Genomic DNA, 22,400 nt, shown 5'->3' with positions numbered 1-22,400 from the left:
ATGAGGCTTGCAACTACAGATTTGTATGGAATTTTATCCATAAACTCCTTATATTCTTGTGTTTTAGGACACAATTGTGAAGACAACTGAAAATAAGAGGCTAAAGGTACACAAACAGTCTTAGCATCTGCCATACCAAATCTGTCCAAGACTTTTTTAATGTAGTCTTGCTGAGATAGTTTGAGTTCTCTCTTTTTCCTATCCCCAAAAAAAGTCATTCCTAAGATCTTCTTTGCTGCCCCTAAATCTTTCATGGAAAATTCCTTTGCTAAATGAGTCTTAAGTTCACTCACAATACTCATGCTTCTACTAGCTATGAGCATATCATCCACATAAAGGAGAAGAATGAAAAATTTGCCATTAGGAACCTTCTTGTAATAAATACAAGGATCAGACTCACTGTGAGTAAACTTGTGATCAATCATGAATTTCTCAAATTTAAGATACCACTGTCGGGGGGCTTTCTTAAGCCCATACAAACTATGTTTCAATCTGCAATAAAGATGTTCCTGCCCCTGCTTAATGAACCCTTCTGGCTGATGCATAAACAATTCCTCATCAAGGTCACCATGGAGAAAAGTCATCTTTACATCCAGTTGTTCAAGTTCAAGGTCCCACACTACAACTAATCCCAATACTGGTGTGAAAATTTCTTTGAAGTTGAGGTCTTTCTTTTGAGCATATCCCTTTACAACCAGTCTTGCTCGAAATCATTTGTGACCATCAGCTTCATCTTTTAGTTTATAGACCCATTTATTTCTCAATGCCTTTCTGTCAGGCAGAAGTGGCACCAAATCCCATGTCTGATTTCTCCCTAGTGCATCCATTTATTCGCACATTGCAGCATGCCAGTTATCACGATCTGCATTTTTATAAGCCTCTTTGTATGTTGCAGGCTTTGTTTGATTAGAAATGAGCAAAGAAGGTTCAGCCTCTTCACAAAATAGTAAGTCATAATCGAAGAACTTCACAGGAGGTCACCTCTGTCTGGTTGATTTTCTCAATTGACTCTCTGTTTTAGTAGGAGAGTCATTCAATTTTTGTGTTCCCTATTTAATCACATTAGCATCACTTCCATTGTTTTTTATTCTGTTAGTTTTACTAGCCTGTGGATTTTTATCCACATTAAATTCAGGCAATTCACGGGAAGCAGAGTCTACAAAGACATCTTTCTCTGCCACCGTTGAATGAGAAAGCAGGGGTCTATGGGAGGGGGCTTCCACATCGCCGATGGTAGGGAAGCCATGCGGTGGTTACTTAATCCCTGTGGAAGCAAGTGAGCATGGGGAGAGGAGCTCATTGGGTGGGAGGCCTATGGGAAGCTCATGGAGAAGACTGCAGGGACTAGGGCGTGGAGTGCCCATGGAAGCATCTTCCATGCTTCGCATGGGAGGGAGGCTCTAGGGGTGGGCTGCGGAGGTGGAGTGAGGGCCTATGTGGAGAGGTAAGGAGACTGCAGGAGGCATGGAGGAAGTTGTGCAGTGTGAGGACTATGGTGGGTGTGCAGTGTGGGAAAATTTCACAACATGTCATGAGGAATGTGGGGTGCACGAACCACCATAACTTGGAGTATGCGGTGGAGTTGTAGACCACCATGTGGGTTGCCCAGCCAATTGGGAATAAAACGAGTCAACATCACCTTAATCAAGATCTTCCAAGTTTCCTCCAACATGAATGTTATTTTGAGGAGGATTCGCTCTATTTTGTAGACCACAAAATTTTGAATTAAAAGCAGACCAAACATTTTCATCATTCCCTTCTTCATTCTCATGCTAATAATTGTATTCAACAGATTTATATGTCATAGGAGCTCCCACTGAATGATAGACTGGACCCAAAGCGCTGGTAGTTGAATTCTAAAATAGAGACATGGGGACATATTCTATCTCTGATTTATTTGCATCTTGTAGTGTGGGAAAGGAGGTTTCATGAAAGACTACATCTATACTGCAAACAATCTTTTTATGAACTGAATCCCACAATCTGAAACCAAACTGCTCTTCTCCATACCCCACAAAGATACATTTTAGCAACTTTGGATCCAATTTCATTCACTTTTTCTTGGGTATATGCGAGAAGGCTTCGCATCCAAACACATGAAGATGTGAGTATGAAATCCTCTTCCCTTGCCATTCCTCTTCCGGAATACCAAATTCTGATTTAGATGATGGACTTTGGTTGCTTAAGTACATTTCTCTATTACATGCTTCTACCCAAAATTATTTGCCTAAACCTGCATTAGACAACATACATTGTGCCTTCTCAAGGATTGTTCTATTCATCCTCTTGGCTGCACCATTTTCTTGAGGAGTGAAAGGAACAACCTTGAATCTTCTAATCCCATTATCAGCACAAAACTTATCAAATTCATGTGAACAAAATTCCCCACCATTATCGATTTGTAAGCATTTAATCCTATGCCCAATATGATTTTCAACTAATGCCCTTAAAATTTTAAATTTTGAAAACACTTCTGATTTCCTAGAAAGCATATAAATCCATACTTTTCTTGTACAATCATCAAGAAATGTTACAAAATAGTTAGCTCCTCCAATAGAGGTTACCTCGGTTGGTCCAAAAACATCTGAGTATACAAGCTCCATCGGTGTTGTCTTTGTGTCATGTCCACCTTTCAAAAAACTAACTCTCTTTTGTTTTCCATAGAAGCAATGTTCACAAAAGGCTAAGTCCACAAGCTTGAGGCCCGGTAGCTGATTTCTTGTATGCATAACATGGAGACCTTTCTTGCTAATGTGCCTAAGTGTTTGATACAAAAGATCCGCTTTGCTGTCCTCAATCACCATTGCAGCTCCCACTTCACCACGAGTCTTAAAAATGTATAATCTTCCCACTTTATTACCATTTGCAATCAGCATGGTACCATGTGTTACTTTCCATGTATCCGGGAGAAAATTAACATTAAGACCTTGACCAAAGAGCTGTCCAATGGATATCAAATTTCACTTCAATTTTAGGATGTGGTGAACATCTTTGAGCAGCCATGTTTTACAACCTTCTAATGGCAGCAATACATCCCCTTTGCCTGTAATTTCACAAGCTTTGTTATCTCCTAAAAAAACATTGCCAAAGTGACCTTCATGGTAGTTAATGAATGCTTCAAGACATGAGGTAGCATGATAGGAGGCACCGGAATCAAGCACCCATGAATCTGAAGTAGTGTCAGTTGTGGAGAGGATTAATATGCTATCATCTTTATCATAAACTGTATTTTCTTTGCTGTCCCGCACTCTCTCTTCTGCTCTTTTGAAATTTCTGCAATCCTTTTTCACATGACCCGCTTTGCCACAAAACCAACATTCACCATTTCTGTTTCTAAACTTCAATCTCTTTGCTAATTTTGAACATCTATGGTAATTATTTCTGCCTCTATTATGATTTCTACCTCTATTATCGGTGTTGACCACCGTTAAGGCTTCACCGGATGAAGGTTCATCATTCTTTCTTCTCAAATCCTCGCTGAGAAGAGTACCTACTACATCATTAAAAAGTAATTTATTTTTACCAGATATAGATGTACTAACAGCTATTACAACACCATCCTAGATACTTGGTAAAGAACAGAATAACAAAACAACCTTGCTTTCATCATCTTGTGTCATTCCCACCGAAGTCACTTGACTAATCAATGTATTGAATTCATTGATGTGGTTTGCCATAGCACAACCTTCCTTCATTTTAAGTTTGTACAAGCACTTCATAATGAAGACTTTATTTGCAGTTGATGCCATTTCATACATGGCTGAAAGTCTATCCCATACTTCTTTTTTAGTTGCATCACCCATGACATTGAAGAGAACATTTTGGACAACGAGAGAAAAATTGTTGCTCTTGCCTTCTTGTCCAATTTTTCCCAATCTTCATCAGTCATCCAAGTTGGTTTTTTTTCTTTCCCTTCAAGCGCAAGTGAAAGGTCTTTCCTTATTAGCAAAGACTCCATCTGCACTTTCCATAACCCAAAGCTCTGACCGGAGAACTTCTCTATCTTTGATTCTTCCATGATTCTGGAAATTCAACACCCATATCTAAACAGTGATCTAACATCGCTCTGATACCAATTGTTAGGATGAATAAATCGAATTGAAAATAGCAGATAAACATAATTAAAATATACCCAACACAAACAACAAGAACACACAGATTTATCGTGGTTCGGCAATTGCCTACATCCACACTTGAAGTAGGGGAATTACTTTATTATTCACCAATCTGGTTTACATATACATAGCTGCTATTAGCTCCAGTAATTAACCTCAGAAAATGAAATACAATTAGCTCTTAAAGAGCTTGCGAGAAGAATGTGAATAGCCAAGAGTTTTTGGCGGCAAACAGGGAAGGAGTCCGTTGGACTTCAACTTCCAACAGTTATAGCATAAAATTATCATTTAAGTTTAGATTTTAAATACCTTAAATTTTTTTAAAGAGTTTTTATTGCTTAATTTTTAAACAAAAATGTTCAATAGTGATTTTAATCAATTTTAGATAATATCATTTATTCTAGTAAATAATTTATTTTTTTTGTTTTGGTCAATTGGATGGTCTGTCGAATTCTAGATATTAGAAATAACTTTTGCTCCTTCTCTAAAAAGATCGGAAATGTTTAATTGATGGGGAATAAGAATATGAAAAATGAGGAGTCTAATAAAATATTGTTGTAGCCAAGGATGTGAAGTATTTGAAGTCAAATCAAGATGAAAAAAATCAAATCTCTGGAAGATTTGGTGGCCAAGGTTCACAACAAGAATAATAATGTGGTTAATGTGAGTAAAGAGGCTATTTAGAGGAATTATAGTGGTTAGCGCATGTTGAATAAAATGGTACAATCCCTTGGGATGAGAAAAAAAAATATATATTAAAGTTTTGATGCTGATGATGTAGAGGTGGAGGCTAGTGATCTTGTTGATGGTTCTAGGAAGAAAGTTTCATCTAAGGTGCATGGTTAGTATAAGGCTATTCTAGGACTTGTAGTCAGTATAATAATGTATGCATATTAATTGTGGGAGAGAAAGTATCATTATACAATACCGAAGGAAAAATAGTACAAACCGTATAATTGGCAGAGTTTGATCCACAACTTCTTACTCAAACCAATAAGTATAGAAATTATATATCATTATTTAGCATTCCACTAAATTCTATGAATATATGGTGTCCATAATAATTTTTCTGATACATGATATGAAAATATGAAAGCTACAATCATTTATTAAACTTTTATGTTTTGGAATGTGAAATGACAATTAGATTGCAATTTTAGCTTTCTATAATTTGAAATATACTATTACATATGTATTGTTATTAGATGTTCCATGGTGATTTTCATTATTTTATAAATAGAAAATGTTTTATTATTCACTGAAAGATTTTAAAAAAATTCAAAATATTTTTGGTCTATCTATTTGAGAGGTTTTTTTTAATTTTCTATAATACTCAAAAATATAAGTTTACAACATAATAAATTAAGGTTCTATTATCCATGAACAATGCATATATACTCATCATTATCCTATGCATGCATCGAGATTTTTAAACTTTTAATTTTGAAAATTAGAATACAGTGTCAAAATTCTACTGTATGTGTCATTACTGAGAAGTTGAGAAGTTGTGACTTCCACTCTTTATGTTTCTTTGTTGAATACATAAATTCATATAAAAGGCATTAAATTAAAAAATAAATTAATTTATGTAAAACCAAAAATTATAGTTATTAACTATTCAACTTATTTTCATATAGATTAATATTTTGATAACAATATTTTAAAGAGTTCAAATATAATTGCCAATATACATTTATGTGAAATAAATTCATTTGATTATTTTTATATTTAATTATTTTTATATTCATTTAAATCATGACTGTTTTAATATAGGTGGATTTGTTTTTGCATTTTGTCCAAATATAACTTGACAAGATCTAAAAGAGCATTGATATTCTTATGTATTCATCAAAGTGAATATTAATCATAATCATAAACCAAATTAATGCTGGTATTATGGATTTGTTGCACTGGTTTTTTCATTGATGTCAACACTTGTCAACACTTGTCAACACTTATCAACATTGAAGATCTTTGATTATGTTCTCTGACATGTTCAATGACTTATGCACAGTCATTGGCATTTGGTTAACCAGCAGGTTATATTGTTCACCGACACTGAGGATGATCTATTATCCTCTAGAGATTACTTATTTTGGTGATTTGGTGATTGGTCTAATCGAGTTTGCATATTTGTTGTTACCGGCAAATTGGTCTAGGTTATGGACCGACACAGATTATCTATTCTAGATCAACATGAGACGTTATGGAGATGATTTATTAATTGGTTATTATTGTAAATTCATTGAGACGACATGATGCATCACATATTGATTCATTTGTAATTGATTTAATTGTAATATTCTTTGTGAGCTCACCTACACATTTGGTCTTAGGTTTTGGTATATATGTAAGATCTCACTTGTGAGATTAAATGAGAAAGAGTATATGAGTTGGTAGAGGATTGTAATTCGGTATATGCAAATTTAAGAAGAGCTATTCATGCAGACATAATTCAAGGAAGGTTTGAGAATACAATTAGAGATTAACCGATACTGAATCCAACATATGAAGATGCTATTTTGAGTAGTACATTATCATTCAATTTAACAATCCAATTGTAGTCAGTGTGACTCCCATCTTGTGTTTGAGCAGTGAGCTCTAGGTAGTTGGCCTTTCTGCATGTGTAGACCCCATTTGTACACACATACTATCTGCAGTAGTATCATCCGATTGTGGGTAAGGTTTCCCACTGTGGTATTTCCCCTTATAGGGTTTCCACGTACAAATATTTGTGTTATGTGTTGTGGATGTTCTTTTTCTTTCTGTTTCATGCATTAAACTTTACTGGCACTATTATTAATTGTTAAACTGTCAACAGGCATTAAGTTTGGTGTACCGGTATTATGCATCAAGTTTGATTAAATTATATTTGGGTTTAAATTAATTGACATCTGATTCACCCCCCCTCTCAGTTGCCTCTGGGTCCTAACAATTGGTATCAGGGCCAAGTTCTCTTTTTGCAAAAGTTTAATAGCTTGAGGAGATTCTATGGCGACTAACTATTTCAGGAAGGACAGTCTGAAACTTGATGGAACTAACTATGATATATGGAAGATCATAATGGAGACACATCTTAATTGCATTGGAAGAGACATATGGGATATTACAAATAATGGCTATGTTGGTCCTACATAGAGTCAACCTAATCCACCTAACCTAGCTAAAGATCAGGTGAATGATTGCAAAGCAAGAGAAGCACTTTTGAGTGCATTGTTAGATCAGCAATCATGGGATTATCAAACCAATCTACTACTAAAACTATTTGGGATAAATTGGAGACATTGAATGAAGGTGATACCACTGTCAAAATTGCCAAACTGGAATGCTTCTAGGTCAGGTATGAAAATCTTAAAATGGAAGAAGATGAAAGGATTCCTGCTTTTATGGAAAGAGTTAATGAAATTGTTTTGGGTATACAATGTTGTGGAGGATCCTTAAGTGAAGATGAAATTTTTTCTAAAGTCTTAAGAGCATTGCCATCGGAATATAAAATGAAAGTAACTACTATTAATGAATTGAGAACTATTCCTAATACATCAACTTATCTAGAGATACCTTGGTTGGAAAACTTTTAGCTTTTGAACTTGAGGAATTTGGTCCTATTGCTACAATTAAGACATATTTGGATTTCAAAGCATCATCATCATCTGCAGCATCATCATCATCCTCTGAAAAATCTGATTGGAAAACACTTTTTGCAGGAGCACTTGAAGAGATCAAAAAGGAAAATGAGGAACTGGAAGAGCTTGAAGCACTATTCACAAGAAGAATGCCTAAAGGACTAGTTGGAAGTAAGTATGAAGGTAAGGCACCATTTATATGTTTTAACTGCAATAAAATTGACCATATGGCATCTAGGTGTCTTGATAGACATGCAAGATTAAGAGAAGAAGCTAAAAGAACATATAAGCCTAACCCTGAATATCAGAGATACAAATTTAAGAAGAATAGAGACAAATCATGTTACTATGCTGATGAAGGAGTTATGAATGATTTTGATGAGGAACTGACAAACAATGGATGGGGTTTTGTTGCTATAACAGAAGATCAACTGGCACCTACTGTACAACTGGTAGAGCAGGCTTTGGCAGCTAAAATTGAAGAAAAGGATGAATGGATCATTGATTCAGGATGCTCACATCATATGAGTGGTGATAAAAGTAAATTATTAACTTGTTAGGAATACAATGGATGTCTAGTAAGATTTTGAGATGATAAAGCTTGTTTGGTGAAAGGAAAAGGCACTACCTCTTTTGATGGTAAGCACAATACTAACAACATTTATTATGTTGAAGGTTTGAAGCATAATCTTTTGAGTGTTGGTCAATTAGCTGAAAAAGATTTTAGTTACAATTCAAGAATGGTAAATACAAAATCATGAATAGAACTGGTTTAGAAATTGCAACTAGTAATCATAGTAGAGGTAATATCTTTCATTTGAATAAAAATCAGAAGACATGCTTAATTGCAAATATTGATGAAAGTTGGTTATGGCATAAGAGACTTTGACATGTAAATATTGATTGCATTGTGAAGATTAGTACAACTATGGTAGTAAGGGATTTACCTAAAATTGTAAAACCTCACAATCCAGTATGTAAGGAATTTCAATTTGAAAACCAAGTTAGAACAACTTTTAAGAGTTTTCCAGAAAAATCTAATAATGTTCTTGATTTAATTGATACTAATTTATGTGTTTCAGCAAGAACTAGAAGTTTACAAGGAGATATATATTTTATGCTAATCATTGATGATTATTCTAGAATGTGTTGGGTTACTTTTCTCAGGGAGAAATCAGAAGCTTTTGGGAAATTCAAATAATTCAAGGTCATGGCAGAGAATGAAATTGGTAAGAAAATCAATTTTTTAAAATCAGATCAACGAGGTGAATTCACATCTAAGGAATTCAATACATTTTGTGAAGTAAATGGAATTAGAAGACAATTATCAACACCTCAGACACCCCAGCAAAATGGAGTTGTGGAAAGGAAGAACATAACTATTCTGGATGTAGCCAAAAGCATGATATCATAAGCTAACCTACCTCATGTGTACTGGAGAGAAGCAGTGAATACATCAATTTATACATTCAATAGAGTTCACATCAAAGGTGAAACTGGTAAGACCCCTCATGAACTATGGTTTGCTAATACTCCTACTCTTAAATATTTCAGAATATTTGGAAGCTAATGTTACATTAGGAGAGATGATTATATTTTTAAATTTGATCCTAGAAATGATGAAGGAATATCTCTTGGTTATTCATCTAAGAGCAAGGCATATAGATGTTTTAATAAGAGATTACAGAAAATCATTGACAGTGCAAATGTGAAGATTGATGAATAATTCTGAGGTAATTCAAGGTCTATGGACTCTGAACTAGTAGTTGAGATAATCATAAATGAACCTACACTAAATACACCAGTACAAATTATTGATCCAGTCACACCGGCATCATTGAAGAATTCCATAGTGACTGAAGAAAAACATCAAGTAAATACACCTAGGTATGTAAGATTGAATCATTCTGAAAGTCAAATTATTGGGAATAAGTATCAAGGAGTTATGACTAGAGGAAGACTAGAAAATGAAGAGGTGTGTCTAATTTCTCAAATTGAACCACCAACAATTTTTGAGCCATGTGAAGATAAACATTGGATTAAAGCTATGGAAGATGAATTGGAACAAATTGAAAATAATAACACATGGACTTTGGTTTCCCAGCCTAAAAACATAAATGCAATTGTAACTAAATGGGTAATTAGAAATAAACTTAATGAAGATGGTAAGGTAATCAGAAACAAAGCAAGATTAGTGTGTAAGGGATATTCACAGAAAGAAGGAATTGATTACAATGAACCCTTTGCACTGGTAGCTAGAATTGAGGCAGTCAGACTATTTTAGCATTTGTAGAACACAAGAACTATAAAGTATATCAAATGGATGTTAAATGTGCATTTCTGAATGGTGATCTTGAAGAGGAAGTTTCCATTGAACAACCTGATGGATTTTCTTTGACAAATGACAAAGATATGGTTTGGAGGTTAAAGAAATCTTTATATGGATTGAAGCAAGCTCATAGAGCTTGGTATGCTAGATTAGACAAATATCTTTTGAAGCTTGGTGACACTAAAGGTAATGTTGACAACAACTTATATTTCAAAGTGACTAATGATGACATGTTGGTTATTGAACTTTTTGTTGATGACATTATTTTAGGAGGAGAAGATGGATTGCATAAATATTTTTCTAATAAGATGTAGGAAGAATTTGAAATGTCTATGATTGGGGAGATAAAATTCTTTATAAGATTGCATATTTCAATGACTACTAAAGGTATATTCATATGTCAATCAAAGTACTTGAAAAAAATACTAAAGAAATTTGTTATGGAAAACTCTAAATGGATAAGTACTCCTATGACTACAACTGATAAACTATCATTGAAGGATGAATAAGCACCTGTTAATCTAACAAGATATAAATCTATGATTGGAGGTTCACTATGTTTGACACAAACAAGACCTGATATTATGAATGTAGTGTGTATTTTTTCAAGATTTCAGAGTAATCCTAAGGAAAATCATTAATCCACAGTGAAAAGAATTTTCCGGTATCTACAAGGCACAACAAATCTCCATTTATGGTATCGTAAAGATGAAAAATTTGATTTATGTGTATGCACAAACGCAAATTGGGCAGGAGATGTATATGACATAAAGAGCACCACCGGTGGAGCATTCTTTCTTGGTAGCATATTGATTTCATGGTTGAGCAAGAAACAGAGTTGAACATCATTATCAACAACAGAATCAGAATATGTTGCAGCAGGAACTAACTATACTCAGGTATTATGGATTAAGAAAATGTTGAAGGGCATAAAGGTAAAATGCAAAGAACCTATACCCATTTACTATGATAATATGGCAGCAATTGATATATCAAAGAATCTGGTATTTCACTCTAAAACTAAACATGTTTCTATCAAATTCAATTTTCTGAAAGAGAATGCTGAAGAAAAGGAAGTGAAATTGGTTTACGTGAATACTAAAGAGTAGATTGCAGATATATTTTCTAAGCCTTTGCCTAAGGAAACTTTTGAATATCTCAGAGAGTAGCTTTGGGGTTATACCCTCACTGATAGAGACTTAGATAGTTGGAGATTGGTATCAGACAGACAGAAACTAACAGAGAAACCTTTTTCCAGCCTTGATGGAGGAGAGCTACTTATCAGGGGGAGAAGTTGGATAAATTGGATAAGTTGGTATTTGTAATTAGTTCTATGAACTAATTGTATCTAGTTTTGTATTTCTTTGGAATTTGATGTCAAAGGGGGAGAGATATATATGGAAAAGCCCATTATCTTTTGGAGAGATTATTCATTTGGGGAGAGATACTCTGTATTTTGATTTCTAGTAATCGATCTCTTTTGGAGATTGTTGGTTTTTGGTTTTTTGCATTTCTGCTTTGGCACTTAGATGGTTTTTCCATCTTGTGTTGCCATCACTGCCAAAGGGGGAGATTGTTGGTATTATGGATGTGTTGCACTAGTTTTGTCATTCATGTCAACACTTGTCAACACTTATCAATGTATACACCTAGAAATGGCCTGGAGATAATTAATTAAATAAGCAATTATTTAATTAATCTCTCCTCCCTAATTTAATTAAATTCACTAAGCAATTTGATTAAATCTCCTTTTCATCTACTTATTAATAAATCTAAGGATTTATTAAATAGGTTCATTTCATTTCACCCCTTTAATTAATTAATTCAAATTAATTAATTCCCTCCACCAAAATCATTTCTTCTAAATCCCCTAATTAATTAAAACAAATCATTCATGAGTTGTTGAAACTAATTAGCCATTTTCCTAAATATTTGAATTTCTAAATTCAAATTCTCCTAACTTCTACCACTCCTAAACCTAACCATTCCTAAACCTAACCCATTCTACCTACCACCTTGTCCCCTTTCATCCAACCTCTTCTAGAACCTTTGTGACACCTGTCACTAAGTGTTCCGTTTAATCCAACTCCCTTTGCCAACTTCCTCCAATTTAACCATTGATATCTTCAGATTAATCTCAACCGTTGATTCATGCCAACTCATCCCTAGCCTTGGGAAATCCTATAAATAGACCTCATTTTGGAGCAATAAGGGTCCCAATTTCATTTCATCATTTGCATTGTTATTATAGGCATCTAGCTTATAGTTTATCATTCTTAGCAATGTTATCATGCTCAATTTAGCTTAAATCTTAGCCTAATCATGCTAGGATAATCAATCATTCATATAGCTTAATCATGCTATTCTTGCTAGATCATGCATTTTCAGCATTCAAATCCTCCATCTAAGTGTAGTCAAGTCACTGGAATTTGCATACTAAGATCTGAGAGCAAAATTCATACTCGCATTTACTAGGAGGCAATAAGTCGATTAACTATGGTTTTGTGTTTCATTGATTATATCTTCTAACCATTGCTTGTAATGATTTATTGAGTGCATTGTGTTTGCAGGTATAGGTACACTTCATAGAGCCTGAAATTTTGGCACCCACCGTGGGGCCCAAATCATCATTTTCGGCCTCCCAAGCTTCCTCAAACTTCATCTCTGCCAGATCAGAATCAGATTGTCGTACGAGTTGCCTTTCTAGCTCATACAAACTTCCTTTTAGTCTCGGATGACACCTCATCCTGACTCGTACAAGGTATAATCCTAACTCGTATGAAATTTTAGACTACAAATTCTTTACTCGTACTAGGCTGATCTTGTGTCGTACGAGTTGATTTTCACACTCCTACTACAGCTAGTTTTGTGTCGTATGAATTTCTGGCTATTAAATCTTATTTCATATGAGTCAATTTTGGTCCCTGTGCAAAATCTAATCATTTGTCGTTCTGTCTGATAAATCATTTCATACGATTTTCTGCATTAGTGAATTTTTTTGAAAAAACTGCAAATTAGAAATTTGAAATTTGTCTATACGTCGGTAATTTGCATTTTTGAAGGCTTTCTGGTCATTTTTAGCCCTTTGAAAATTGCATCTAGAACTCTTGGAGACCTTTCCAATGAGGTAAACGGCTTGTAATTTTGAGTCCCAAGCAGAAAGTTATGCCTATATTAAGTTAGGATAAAAATTTCATATAATTTTTCTGAAAATTTCATAGTTTGGATCACTAATGCTAATCTTGTTATGTCTATGAGATGTTTGCAGCCTAACTCTTCTCTTGCAGATTCACTTATCCAAGATATGCTTGTCAAAGAGAAATTCAAAACACAATCAATGACTACTAATGGATCTATTTTGCAGGTTGCCTAAGGATTCACCAAAAAACTTTGTGTATTCTTTAAGATTTTTAGGCACACTTCAATTTAGGCTTAAAGAAATGAACTATCATGTCTTATGTGCTTGTGATGATAGGCGAGTATGCTCTCACCTTCCTTAGGTGATAAAAAAGCTAGACTCATATTTTTTCTTTCAATATTGCATACCTTTAGCGGGCCTATCACAATGCGAAAAAGTAATCACCCTGTGAGAATGACCCAAGTGAGTACAGCTGGACCTGAGCATTCCAACTCACTATAATAAATAGGTCTCTGATGATTAAAGTCTCAAAGGATGGGATTATTTGAGTTTTCTCTTTGAGATCTCTCATATCAGACATTTTGTAGGGCCTCATGGTCTCAATCACGTTTATGTGACTACAGCTTGTTTCGGTACCTTCTCGGGCTATAGGCCTCAATCACGCTTGCATGACTTCAAGGGGTAATTTCAAACATAATTCCTAACTAAGAACTATAAAAATAGAAGCTACCCGATTCACCTCCGAAAGGGTGATAATCTTTGTGTAAGAGAGATAGTAACTCTCACAAGACACTTGCCATATCATGCCCCCATTAGCATTTGGAGTCGGATAATACGCTGTTGAGAATCCATTGCGTGAGACTTAGCGGTCGTATTCTGATTAGCTATTGGGTGTGTACCTAAGTCAACAAGAAAAGGTTTTCATTCTCAACCAACTTCGTTAGGGTTTAGCTTGATTGAGAGTCATGTATCACATCGTGTGTTTGCTGTGTATTCATCCCTAAAATAAAAAAATCAAACACTTAAAACTGGAAAACCAAGGTAAAACATCAAAATTTAGTGATCCAAACTCAAACAAGCAAACAATTTTTATCACTATTCAAATACCCGTCATACGAGTCAGGAGTCTCTGTCATATTGCTTGATCTTCTGTCATACGAGTCAAGATTATATGTCGTACGAAAAATTGATGTTCACATGAAGTCACTAGTCTGTCATTCTGTCTTGTATCTCTTGTCGTTCTATGCTGCATAATTTGTCGTACGAAAATCTGCATCTATTAGTCCAGAGCTATGCTCTACATGCCTGTTTCAGATTTATCATTTCTGCCTAATCAATTTGCAGTAAGCATAAACACCTATTATCTGTCAATCCATGCTTAAATTGTTTGCTTGGTTTGCTTGGTCAAGTTATCACTCGTCAAAATCAGACTCTAGAAAATATACACCTCAAGATTGTCAAGTGCTTACCCCCAACAAGTTCAAGATCCAAACATCTCAAAGTGCATTATCACCCTCTTTGATAAACTGATCACTCAAACATAGTTTCTCATCAGGATCAATCATCCTTTATCACGAAATTGAAACATTTGGTCAGGATAACTTTTTCCCACATCGTAGGATATATCATTCCTACTAGACTTGGTTCTTATCAATCACCACCATTGCACTCCTAAACCGAAGATTGAAAAACTTGCAAACTTTTAAACACTTGAATCCTCTTTTAGTGTCATATCACTCTATGGCCTTGAAATTAACTATTGATCACTTACCCAAAACAACCTTTTAAACAATCAAATCCTAGCACAATATCAAACACAATGCCCATTTTAACAAGAGTGCAAAGACATAAGATCGCTAAAACATTTGAAATAGCTGAAGATCATATCAACATGACATACCAAAGCAAAAGACAAGAAGAACACATGACAAACCAACATATCAGAGCAATCAAACAAGTTCAAGATCAAAATCCAACTATGTTAAAACCTCACAAGGATTCAAAAACATTTGAGAAGAAAGGTGGTTCTTTTATGCACCTCTTAAAGAGATCCCTAAAGGATTTGGCTAAAGAAGATCAAAATCATGCACCCATGTCTAACAATGATCCATCCATCCATAAGCAAACTGACTCTCCAAAGGCATCTATTCCTACACCTCTTGAAAGCTTGAAAGAACCTTCCATAGCATCCTTGCCAAATAATGCATCCAAAGCTGAAGTTCCCCAAGGGATATCCAAAATTGCCATCAAGCCTATTTCAGAGGAACCTATTCAAAACTCATTTCCTTCATATCCAAGCATTAATTCATTGCAAAATCCCCATAACACTTCCTTGCAAATTGAAGTCCTCATTCATAGGATGCTTGTTAAACGTGTCCTAATAGATGGGGGAGCTAGCTTGAACATTTGCTCTATGAATCTTGTCTGTGCTCTAGGTTATTCAGAAGATGCAATTGATCCCCAGGTAAAGATAAAAATCAAAGCACACAATCAAGAAGAGAATCCATCTAAAGGAATGGTGATATTACCCATCATAGTGGGACCTTTTCAGAAGGAAATACCATGCCAAGTTCTAGATGTGGATCTACCATATAATATACTCTTGGGGAGATCATGGATTCAAGACGTACAGGCCATTACACCAACATGTAATCAATGCTTAAAGTTTCCATACAATGGACAAGAAATCAATATCTAAACAGAATCAAATCCAGTGTAGTATTGTAATAATCAGAAATCAGCTCAAGAGGTCATTGTTACACATAACAGAGAGGCAGCACCTTCAAGAACACAATCCAAAGAGCAATCATTTGCATCAATTTTGTCAAACATGGAAAAACAAATGCAACTAAAAGATCAAGGGATTGGAGAATATTTTCTATCATGGAAAGAAAAACAAGAGAAACTTCAAATTGAGAGGGATGAAGAAGAAGATATAGTAGTCGATGTAGTTACGTATGAAGAACAAACATTAGGAACTAGCCTACTTGAATCAGAATCACATTCGACTGACATGGACTTAACTGAGGCTGATCAGGATTTTCTTATGCGAGGCCATTCTAATGAGAGTACCATTCTAGATATCGACATGAATACTAAAAGCTCTGACATCTCTATTGTGACCCCTAATATCTTTGAAACTATCCAACCTGAAGATCCTTTATCCTTAAGCTATCCTGAACCTATGGACTGGGAAAATGAAGGACACACTGTTATTGATACCTTACCTAATGACCATGCCATATCCTTATATCTTGATGAAATAAAACCTGCAACAACTTTTACCAGGGATTCCGCTAACGTATCTTTGAGTCAAATGGATATCAAATCTCCTAGTCACAAAATTGAAAATCAATAAAACAATATCAAGTCTAATGCTGAAAACCATTTCTTGGCAATATTAGACCGAGAAAAAGTAAAAATAAAGGATGCATCTAACAGTGAAAACCTCCTTGAGGTGCCCGAAGATGGGAGATTTGACACTTTACCTGAATGTTATCAAGAGAAGATATCTATCATAATACCACCAGCAAAGGCAATTATCATTGGCACAACTGATCTACATCCAACAACAATCTCTTTATCAGAATTAACAAGGCAAAAATATTTGAAACCATTCAAAAGATGGCAAGTCAATTTTACCTGGTCATATACAGACATTCCAGGGTTCGATCCATATCTTATAATACATCACCCAAATATCAGTCTAGGAGTAAGCATCAATAATGGAACACATCATGGATCAAGAGCAAGCATCAATAATGGAACACGTCAGGGATCAAGAGCAAACATCAATAAAGGAACACAACATAAATCATAAGCAGGCATTCTATGTATCAAAATGGCTGTAGAATGGAATATTAAGCACCTTCAAGTCTTTGGAGACTCCCAGCTTGTCATTAATCAAATCAATGATGACTATCAAACAAAAGATGACAAACTCATGCCTTACAACAAGATAGTGGATGATATCAAGAAGTACTTTGTAGAAATAACTTTTGAACAGATCCCCAGAAATGACAACAAAGCAGCAGATGCCATGGCTACACTTTCTTCTCTATTGCAAACATAGGAAAATCAAGAGCGTTATGAATTCCTGGTTGAAGAGTTGTTTCATCCCGCCTATAATTGTCCTGGTTCCTAAACCATCTGTCAACTCATTGGACACAATTCCTCACACTATGGCCAAACTTACACATATCTGAAAGATAACATCTTACCTCCTAACTTATCAAAAAATCAAAAGAGAAATTTTATTCGCCAATCCTCCCATTATACTCTCGTCGCGGATACCCTGTATAAACAAGGTCTAGACGGTACTCTCTTAAGATGTCTTGAACAAGAAGAATCTAAGAAGACTTTACATGAAGTCCATAATGGAATTTGTGACACTCATTCAAGTGGTCTTACCCTTTCGAAGAAACTCATATGCTTGGGCTACTATTGGCCGACTATGGAATGAGATTCTTTTAAGATAGCAAGAACATGCAAACAATGTCAAATCCATGGGAACTTGATCCACGCACCAGCACAAGAACTACATGCTTTAGCAACATCTTGGCCTTTTTGTCAATGGGGACTTGATCTAGTAGGAAAGATAATTCCTTCCTCATCTAATGGACATAAATTCATCCTAGTAGCTACTAAATATTTCACAAAATGGACTGAAGCTGTACCTCTCATCAATATCACAGGAAAACAAATAGCTGCATTTATCTTGAACTATATCATCTGTCGCTATGGAATACCAATGACCATTATCACTGATAATGGGTGACCATTCAAGAATCAAGATGTACAAGAGCTATGTGAGAAGTTCAAAATCCAGCACAGATTCTCCACACCATATTATCCACAGGGAAATGGGCAGGCAGAAGCATCTAACAAAACTATCCTGAAAATTCTTAAAAAGATAGTGAATGATGTTGGGAAAGATTGGCATATTCAACTAAATCATGCTCTATGGGCCTACCGCACCAATATCCGCACACTGATAGGTGCCACACCTTTCTCTCTTGTATATGGATCAGAAGCCATATTGCCAATCAAAGTAGAGATACCCTCTCTACGTATATCACTAAAAGGACTCATCCCAGATGAAGAACAAAGAGTATCTAGACTGCAAGAGTTAGAACTAATCCATGAACGGAGACATAATGCCTTGGATCATCTAAAGGTATATCAACAAAGAATGTGTTGGAGCTATAATCATAAGGTTAAACAAAGAATCTTTCAAGTGGGAGAACTAGTGCTAAAAGAAAATCCACGCAACTAGGCAGATCGAGAAAAGAAAGGCAAATTTGAACCAAACTAGTTAGGTCTGTTTGTGGTCACAACAGTATTTGGATCAGGAGCATATCACCTATCAACATAGGATGGAGATCAACTCGAGGAACCTATCAATAGCATGCACCTAAAGAGGTTCTATGTCTGAAAAATCAGAAAAATCAAAAAACAATGAAAAATCAAAAAAATCAAAAACAGTGAAAAATCAAAAAAATCCTAAAAAGTGAAAAAGTAGAAAATCCAAAAGAAATCAAATATCAAAAAAAGTGCAATAAAAACAGATGGTGAAAACCTGGCAAACAGGTGCTATCTGTTGGCTGGCTCTTCCATCTATTAGTTCATGCATTTTTCTGCTTGCATTCATTTTCCATCAGCGCTGATCATCATGAAGCCTTTATAGATACACAAGCATCCTAGGTGGCTTCTTACCATGGGTTGGATCATTGGATATATCATAACAAATTTGTTTCTAGGCTTGGGGCAAAATTCTACACCTAGCTGGGGGCAAACTTTTGATCAATTTTGAGCTTAATCAAACAAGTAGACCAAACAATTAGACAAATCTTACCAAGCGAAAACTGAGACACATTCAACATTGAACACAAGATCAAACTATCAACTATCAAGCTATCACAAAATCAATCTAAGCACATTAGACACTTTTTTAGTGGATAATATCTTTTTGAATGATTGATTGTAACATGATTGTTCAACTTTTCTATATTGTTTTTCGCTATCATGATTTCTGAGTGACTCTGGGATGTCATTGACAAGAGGAACAAGGAAGAAACATGATATTTTTCTTGTCTACTGTCTGAAAATTAATCATTAATATGTGCAAATTTGTCTTGGGACATGATCATCAGAATATCATTGAAAACATTTCCAATTTGCATATTGAAATGATTAATACTGCCTGTTTTATGCAAACAACACTCAGGTCATCTCGGTTCAATTATACCTTGATGCTTGTGTTAACTTGCTATATCAAAATCCAGGAAAGAAGTGCTCAGGTCATCATGGTTTAATTATACCATCGATGTTTGCACTCACTTCCCACATTTCAAAAGCTCAATGATGACAAAAACACAAAATAATCCAGTGACTGGTCCGGTCGTAGCTTTGCATTTCGTTGCATTTCATTTGCATTTCATTCTTGCATGGTTCCCAAAAGCTCCTTTTATCCAAGGCCAAATCTATTGCAAGAATCATCAAAATATCATCACAGGTGTATACATAATCAGAATAACTCATATCTCTCGAGATATTGTCAACTTAGCAAAAATCTTATGCTATCTCCCTCAAATGCATCAACATCAGCATATCCAAAATTTCTGCAACTGATATCAACAAACTGTCAGTTCTTTATCTAATCAACCTTATCAATTCACTCATGTCTTATATAGGATGTATCCTTCCTGAAACCAGACATGATCATCAATGTCTTATACAGGATGAATCCTTCCTAAAACCAGACGTTATGATCATCCATGTCTTATACGGAATGAATCCTTCCTGAAACTAGACTGAATCAAATCAATCAAGATTTTTCAATCTTACCGATCTAGGCAATCAAGCTAATCAAAGAACTCGCACTTTCATCAAACAACAGTTGCAGAAATCAAATCAAATCTATCGGGATATCAATCTCGCAAAAACTCCAAAGATCAATTATCTCAATTGATCTCCCGAGGGGGCATCATTATACCAAAATTTAGCAATCAAGAGCTGGGGCATCTTATCAAATCAATACCATCATCAAAATGAGATTATTCTTTGAATCAATGCGTCATCACACCTCGCTTCAAAGAGGGGCAAAATGTATACACCTAAAAATGGTCTGAAGATAATTAATTAAATAAGCAATTATTTAATTAATCTCTCCTCCCCAATTCAATTAAATTCACTAAGCAATTTGATTAAATCTCCTTTTCATCTACTTATTAATAAATCTAAGGATTTATTAAATAGGTTCATTTCATTTCACCCCTTTAATTAAGTAATTCCCTCCACCAAAATCATTTCTTCTAAATCCCCTAATTAATTAAAACAAATCATTTATGAGTTGTTGAAACTAATTAGCCATTTTCCTAAATATTTGAATTTCTAAATTCAAATTCTCCTAACTTCTACCACTCCTAAACCTAACCATTCCTAAACCTAACCCATTCTACCTACCACCTTGTCCCCTTTCATCCAACATCTTCTAGAACCTTTGTGACACTTGTCACTAAGTGTTCCCTTTAATCCAACTCCCTTTGCCAACTTCCTCCAATTTAACCATTGATATCTTTAGATTAATCTCAACCGTTGATTCATGCCAACTCACCTGTAGCCTTGGGAAATCCTATAAATAGACCTCATTTTGGAGCAATAAGGGTCCCAATTTGATTTCATCATTTGCATTGTTATTATAGGCATCTAGCTTATAGTTTATCATTCTTAGCAATGTTATCATGCTCAATTTAGCTTAAATCTTAGCTTAATCATGCTAGGATAATCAATCATTCATGTAGGTTAATCATGCTATTCTTGCTAGATCATGCATTTTCAGCATTCAAATCCTCCATCTAAGTGTAGTCAAGTCACTGGAATTTGCATACTAAGATCTGAGAGCAAAATTCATAGTCGCACTTACTAGGAGGCAATAAGTCGATTAGCTATGTTTTTGTGTTTCATTGATTATATCTTCTAACCATTGCTTGTAATGATTTATTGAGTGCATTGTGTTTGCAGGTACAGGTACACTTCACAGAGCATGACAATCAACACTGAAGATCTTTGGCTATGTTCACTGGCATGTTCAATGACATGCATAATCATCGACATTTGGTTAACCGACAGGTTATATTGTTCACCAACACTGAGGATGATCTGTTATCATCTGGAGATTATTTATTTTGGTGATTTGGTCATTGGTCTAATCGAGTTTGCATATTTGTTGTTACCAAAAAATTGGTCTAGGTTATGGACCGACACATGTTATCTATTCCAGATCAGCACAACACATTATGGAGATGATTTATTAATTGGTTATTATTGTAAATGCATTGAGTCAACATGATGCATCGTATATTGATTCATTTGTAATGTATTTAATTGTAATATTCTTTGTGAGCCGACCTACACATTTGGTCTTAGGTTTTGGTATATATGTAAGATCTCATTTGTGAGATTAAATGAGAAAACGCATATGAACCGGTAGAGGATTGTAATTCGGTATATGCGAATATAAGAAGATCTATTCATGCAGACATCATTCAAGGAAGGTTTGAGAAGACAATAAAATCTTAATTGGTACTGAATCCAGCATATGAAGATGCTATTTTGAGCAGTACATTATCATTGGATTTAACCATACAATTGTAGTCAGTGTGACTCCCATCTTGTGTTTGAGCAGTGAGCTCTAGGCAGTTGGCCTTTCTGCATGTTCAGACCCCATTTGTACACACATACTATCTGTAGTAGTATCATCTAACTGTGGGTAAGGTTTCCACATACAAATATCTATGTTATATGTTGTGGATGTTATTTGTCTTTTTGTTTCATGCATTAAACTTTACCGGCACTGTTATTAACTATTAAACTGTCAACTGAGATTAAGTTTGGTTTACCAGTATAATGCATCAAGTTTGATTAAATTATATTTGGGTTGAAATTAATTGACAAGTGATTCACCCCCCCCTCTCTCAGTTTCCTTCAGGTCCTAACAATTAAACCCTAAGCCTTTTCCAAATTAAATAATTGTAGCGTCCTAAAATTGCGACACTTTCAATTTCGACCGCATTTGGGTCTTCACGATGGCGATGCAACACGCAACTTGAATGGAGACCCCGAAACCTGATTATGACACTGAAAACTGCATTTTCTTGCACTCTGGCCTGAACCTCCTTTGCACCCTGCTGTCC

The sequence above is a fragment of the Cryptomeria japonica genome, chromosome 3 (assembly GCF_030272615.1).
Source record: "Cryptomeria japonica chromosome 3, Sugi_1.0, whole genome shotgun sequence".
Lineage (NCBI taxonomy): Eukaryota > Viridiplantae > Streptophyta > Pinopsida > Cupressales > Cupressaceae > Cryptomeria > Cryptomeria japonica.
This window is presented reverse-complemented; position numbering follows the sequence as displayed.